The sequence below is a fragment of the Haliaeetus leucocephalus genome, unplaced genomic scaffold, assembly GCF_000737465.1.
Source record: "Haliaeetus leucocephalus isolate CR32 unplaced genomic scaffold, Haliaeetus_leucocephalus-4.0 Scaffold161, whole genome shotgun sequence".
In the NCBI taxonomy this organism is placed as follows: Eukaryota; Metazoa; Chordata; class Aves; order Accipitriformes; family Accipitridae; genus Haliaeetus; species Haliaeetus leucocephalus.
The window spans coordinates 734,093-740,828 of record NW_010972597.1 but is presented as its reverse complement, the minus strand read 5'-3'; positions in this window follow the sequence as shown (position 1 = coordinate 740,828).

The following is a 6,736-nucleotide window of genomic DNA, read 5'->3' as shown; positions in this document are numbered from 1 at the left end:
GTGATTAGTGTATAGTCTTCTGCTCTGTATTGGTGGGAGGTAAAGGTTAAACTAAGAAATCTGTAATTTAGCTAGGGCTTGAGGAGAAAGCACTATAAAAATAACCTCTTGCCTTCTGAGTGACATCCTCATCTTCTGTGGTGCGGTTAGAAATCCTACACAAAGGGCAGCTGGCCTTTACGTGAACTGCCTGCTCCTGTGGCTCGACCCTTCATTCTTCAGGGATGAAGTAGGGAAAACCACTGAATTCACTCCCAGTGACCCAAAAGCAGCCAGAACTGTAGGCAGAGCTTAAGCCCAAAGATTCCCCTGGGGAAGGAGCAGAGTCAGGATAGGCAAAGCTATGTTGCAATTTCTGGGACAAAAAAAGTGTAAATAAGCTATTGACCCACTGAACTCCAGCTACGACAAGGGGATAAACCAAGTAGGAAGACTGAGCTCCACTAGATCCTGAGTCCTGCTCCCTCAGGTCAGGTTCTGGTGAGCACCAGTTACAGCTATTAAAATAGCTTCTTTAAGCATCATCATCCACTGCTGGTTCAGCTGGAAGCATACCATGCTCCACAGGATCATCTCTAGGCTCCGTTGACTCACTGGAGTTAGGCTTTTAAAGCCCACGCTTCCTGCATTCCCTGCCCAGTGCCTCTGCAACGTTACACATGTATCTTGAGCCCAACATATCAACACATTATACTTCTCAAGAGGTCAGAAAGCTTGTATTTGCAGAGCATTCAGTTTTGCTGGAGACTATACGGTGATGCAATACTAGGAGCTTTCCAAAATAAAGCTAGTTTGATGTGTGCATGTTGCCGGGTTTACACTGTTCTACCACTGAAAGAATCCATGATGCACAAGTACACTGGAAAGGAGGTTACTCCTGGAGCAAAATAGTCAGTGAGAACAGAAAGTAAATACCTTCAGATTTGGTTGAATCCATGCCAAGATTTCTGGTGCATTGCACGGTTCAGAAATGACTTAGACTTGACATGAGAAGTCTAAGACTTGACATGAGAAGAGCGTAAGGTCCTCAAGGCAGGTTGAACCTGCTTCTTGTGCCGAAGGCAGAGGTGCTAAAATGCGTGTGCTGCCCAATACAAACCCATACTGGAAGTGGAGATGAGTCCAACTGAAAAAGCTATATCCAGAGACTTCAACTAATAGCTGAACTCTGAAAGCTCAAGTCTCTCCCACACGTGAAGATAAAACATTACCAGGATGTCTGAGATCTGAGATGTAAACTCTTTGCAACTGTTAAACATTTCAGTGGGAGACTACATTTTTGTTAGGTCCTCTGGATTCTGTATTGCCACATCTAGCAGCAAGTGAAAGGAAGCAGCCTAGTTTGGCTGTCTGAAGACAGTGAGGATGCTGGCGTCCCCTTCCTCAGGGCATTCTTGCTTGGAGGATCTTTGCTTGAGATCCCCATCCCAGCATCGCAGGTTCACGTCAAACCACTCTCTCCTGTTGCCAGCTCTTGCACAGTGCAAAGCTCAAAGGCTTGGATGCTGCAAGCCACGAAGCGGCCAGGCAAAGGCAGAAGCAGCAAGAGCTGGAGGCAGGGGAGCCCCTTCCCTGGAAGGTGCGCACCGCGGTGGTGCCACCTCGCTCCGGCGCCGAGCATCAGCCCATGGTGGCCCGGAGGGGCCACGGCAGAGCAAGGCCCCGAGGACGCCCAGTGAGAACCAAGTGACTTGTGCAACAGGGCATTTGTACAACTGCTATTTACAGCCTCTCCAGCTTTGTCTTTCTTTTCTGTCCCTTCCTCTTTTTGGGTCGTCTTTACTTTCTTGGGAAGCGAGAACGTAAATTGTGACACAAATGGTGGTTTCATATATAATGCAGTTGGAGCATGCAGCCATGGAAACTGCTGCTTAGGTATGACTTCATATTTCTTATTTTGTCTTCTTTTGATTAAATTGAACAGTAGAAAGGACCATAACCATGAGATGCACCCGCTCCTCGGGAAACATTGTTACCTGCCAGTTACTCAGTACTTTTATAGGTGTGAAAATACCTATTTATATAAATATTTTATAAAAGCCTGCACATTTATAAATAAACCTAGCAAAAAATACATAAAAAATCAAAACTAGTTGGGAGAGGTCAGAAAGACAAACAAATAAGTATGTTATGGAAAACTTTCATTTTACTTTCAAATGTTCACACTTTCGAACTGGAATGAAAAAACTTCAAAATGAATCTCAAAAACCTGAAGTTTGAGTCTTGAGTCTTCATCCAAACCATAATTCACTGTAAATGAATGGTTTATTTTACTCCTGAGAGAAACCAGTACTTTTCCAAACAACTCTACTGAGGGATTTATGAATTTTTTCTTTACAGCTGTAGCCTTCTAATTAGATTTTCATTCAAAGGTGAATTTTTAAGCCCTTCAGACCTGAGACATTACACACAATCCTCTATAATCTCTTCCTGAGGAAATTATTGTATTATTTAATAGTCTTTGTGTTGGGTAATTACAGCAGGCTTCCTTCCTCCTTTCCATTCCTTGTTCTCTTTATTTACATCTGCAATAGGCTCACAGGGCCACAGTCTCTGCTGACTTCCAGCGTATGATGATTCAGTGAGATGCAGCAAGAAGAGAGAAGGACATGGGCTCAGTGGGATTATTCAGCATGGAACATTTAAGTTTTTAACACAGAAGCTGCAATGCCCTTTCCTTCAGTATATGCAGTCAAGACAAATAAAATACAGCATGGTAGGTTCCTCACAGGCTGTAGGAGGAAGTGCAATGGCAGGGAGAAAAACCCACGTGCAGAGGAAACACTGACAGTTTCCAGATGGCAAACACCGGAGCAGAGGTGAGCAAATGTTTGAGATGATAGCAGGCAGTGCTCTTTCTCTACCCAACCAGAGGGTAAGTGTCCTGCCAGGTGTGAAGATACCTGTCTACAAGGCAGGACACAGGCAACTGGTAATATTTTGACCCTGTTCAAGGCTGTGCCTTTTGGCTCTGCCATTTTCCCGACTTGGTGGGAACTGGGAGCTTCTCATGGATGATGACCTCACAGGATGCCGAAGCTCCTGAGCTCTGCAGTGTGCCGTTTAAATTCTGCCACCGGACCACTTTAGACAGCAGTTGCCAGCCCTGACTTTACAGCTCCTCAAAGTGGGCTTTGAAAATTAGGAGGGATGGCTGATTCCCAGGTCTTATTTTATTTTTATAAGAAGGGAACAATGAATAAAAGTAACATTCCCTAGGGCTGGCAGCAGAGGCAGCATTTGCAAGGCTTTCTGAGAAGGTATTCAGTCCAGCACACAGGGCTGGAACTCAACTGTTGTGTGCTGTTCCTGGCTCTGCCAGAGACCGCCTGTGACCTGTAACAAATCCCATCAGCTCCGCTTACCCTCGTGCCTTTTCTAGCACCATTCCTCAGACAAGCACCTCAGTGCCACACCACTCCAAGACTCAAACTGACTCCTGGTCAGGATGCTTTCTCCTAAGGCAGGGTTCAATGTATTCATGAAAGGCAGATTGGACTGCATCCAGACTTTACTGGCTTATTAAATAGGGATCAGACTGGTAAATACAAATCATGTACCTATACACACACACAGCTTTGCACATTATAATACAATTGCATTGAATGCTGAGTCAGCAGGAGCTCTGCATACTTTGAAAATTAAAGCCATAAAAAGTTGATTTCATGTTAGGAGAAAACAAGTAGCCTGTTTGCTGGTGATCAGCTTTGTTGCCTGGGTACCAAGTACAGTAGCTCCTTTTTGCTCCCTGCCAGGGCCCTGGAAGCGCATGCTGTATTTTGTTTCAGTCCAGAACCATTACAGCTATTTATTCATCTCCAGTGAAATGTTCCATTTGCTGCTTCACGTGGACCCAAACTGGCATCAGAGACAATCCTGCCTGCACACTGAGGGAGCTCGCCCAAGGCTGCGTCAAGGATCTTTGAAGGGAGGATTTGAATTCTTAAAAGCCTTATTGTCTTTGTAAGGCACAGCAAACAGTGCTTCTTCCATCTACCTGCTTTTCTGTAAGCCACTGAAACAATGCAGGGCTGTGGCGTGCTGCCTGGCAGCTCCACGCACCGGCTGTATCTCACTGGGATAGCTGAATTGTAGTGGAGAAACAGCAGCAGGATCTCTTGACTTCTGGCTGCTGGATTTGCAATGTTACTAACCCTGAAAAGTTGCTATGACTTGCTGAAGATGTGGTCTGCAGAAAAGATGAGCTGGTATCTTGAGACATCTGCAGATTCAGTCACTGTGATTTAACACAGCACCACTCATCAGCTCAGGAACCCACAGCATTGCAGCTGCAAAGCAGAATACATACGAGCTCAGAGGTGCTGACTGACAGTCAGTTTTCTTCATTCTGGGAATTAATTTATTTGCTTTCTCCTTCTCTATTTGCAAGTCAGAGGATGCATTCTTTAGTTCCCAGTTCTACAGACTCTCGCAGAACTAAGCTAGGTTCTTTCCTTCCCATCATGTCTAGTAAGTGAACTGCAGGACAAATTAGGTCCCTGGACAACACGGCTGCAAGCCCCAGTGCCCTTGAGGGGTTTCCACAGCCATAATCAGCTAGGATAAATAATCACATCCATCTGAAGGAGTGAACCCAGCTCATTCCATTTAAGCTATAGGGTAACCTCAGCCAAGTTAAAAGGGAGGAAAAAAGCAGAAATTCTTGGTATTAGAAGATTTGGAGACACACAAAGGGAGGGAGTTGATCTGTAAAGTAACATTTTCATGTAACTGCTTTTCAGAACACTATCACACCTCAAAGCTGCTTCAAAGAGGAATGCCAAACAGCCATGGTGAATTTTTCCTGTTAGTATCTTCAGTGCTGGGGAACAGGGATTTTCCAAGGTAGTTTCTGACCCTTAAGCAAAGAAGCCTAGCAGTGGAAAACCAACACAGTTCTCAAAAAGTAACTGGTCAAAATATATCAAAAATATCTCAGCTTCTTCCCACTGTGGCAAATAACTCTGTACATTTGGTGGAAAGACCAAGAGTCACATTACACAGATAGCAAAGGCTGCTCTTGCTTTTCACCATTGTTGCTCCTTGCTGTGTTCCCTGAGGGTAAAGCTGGAAAAGAAACTTTTTCCTAATCAATTATCAAGAGAACAGCAACTCCAAAAATGTAATAGCCTCATTCTATTTAGTACCATCACCACCATGAAAGATGTTTAATTCATTAATAGATTGTGTCCAGTTCAGACCAGAAATACCTGGGGTTTTTTCAGTTAAAGAGAAGGCAGTGCATTTGATATAGCCCCAAGACTGCACAGGCCAAATTTTGCAGGGTTAGTTCCTCAGTGAGTTTTCCCCCCCCCGCCTAAGTCTAAGCATTCAGATTTTTGTCTCACAAATTGCTGTAGAAGTGATGGGGGTACACCCTAGACTATGCCAATTACACACTGAATCACCCCAAAGTGGCAGCTGAGACTAGCTCTCTGGCTAGACAAGCAGTAAGTTTCCTTTAAAAAGGTTGTTTTGCTGTGGGTTTGGTTTTTTAACTCTTTACCAAAAGTCTTATTTTCCCCAGTTAATAGCAGGTCCTTTCACCAGTGACTTGGACACTAGGACAAGAACTCACAAAGTGGAAATAAAACCCAGCAATTTCAAGAAAGAGCTCAAGCACAAGTTGTATTTACAAATCAACTGAAAGGAAGATTAATCAGTAGTTTTAAAACTGCCTTTATGAAAAACAAATCAGATGATTGACCATAACTATTTTGAAGTTACAGAACTAAGAAATGTTTAACTACATTTATACTAAGTCTTACGAATATGGCTTCACAAGACAATACTCCATTACACAAGTACCAATACATTTAAATAGCTGCTTGGTCAGCTTACAAGTCAGCTTTAACATTCAGTGACTGAGGAAGAGAAGACTGTGCTCCAGTTCCTGTTTGTCTACTTCAAGTTCTCAAAGAAAACAAAATCATACCAGGAAGAGACTAAGTATTGCTTACTGCTCATTAGTTTTGACTTCCCTGCTCCCCACTAAGCCTACCACACAATACGTGGGGGAATCCCACCCTCTTTAAAACAAATTTACATTACAAAAGGCACAAGATGCAGCATGCTTTGCTCTCCTTCAGGGCCTTTCCTTCCCCTCACCCTCAGAAATCACAGTAGTAATGCTGGAGTACAGCTGCAGTTCCGGGACTTGCCTGAAGCAGTTTTGCCAGGGAACTTTACAGCTTAGTTTCCTCTCAATTTGTTTAACGAGAACCATCTCAAATCTAAGAAAGGGCTTCACCTCCGATGCAACCTTCTATTAGTTAGCACTACCATGACTGAGTCTCCTTCCCTTTTTGGTTGAGAAGCATGAAATGCAATGGATGAGTTGGACAACAGTCTCCACAGGCTTCAACTTACCCTTCGAATACAAAACAAGGCTTCTTACAGAATCAAGACACCTATTACGCATCAGTCCTTTCCAGCTAGCTGCAAAGCATCATTCTGAACTGTTTTGTTTCCACCCCTTTCATGACCACAGCCATTCCCACCAGGTTTACAGTGTGTAATAGTACCTGTTCAATGAAGCTTTCAGTAGCCTAGAGAAATTACCTGGCTATTCATACTACAGATGCTTCATCTGGTGTGCCAGTAAAACTCATATATGCTGGTAACTTTTCCCTTTGTTTTTAGGGTAGTTAACAGGACAGATAAAGTGAAGTACTTAAACCTGAACCTTTTCCCACCTCTAAAACTACAGACCTTATAAACTCATCTTGTCTACTTT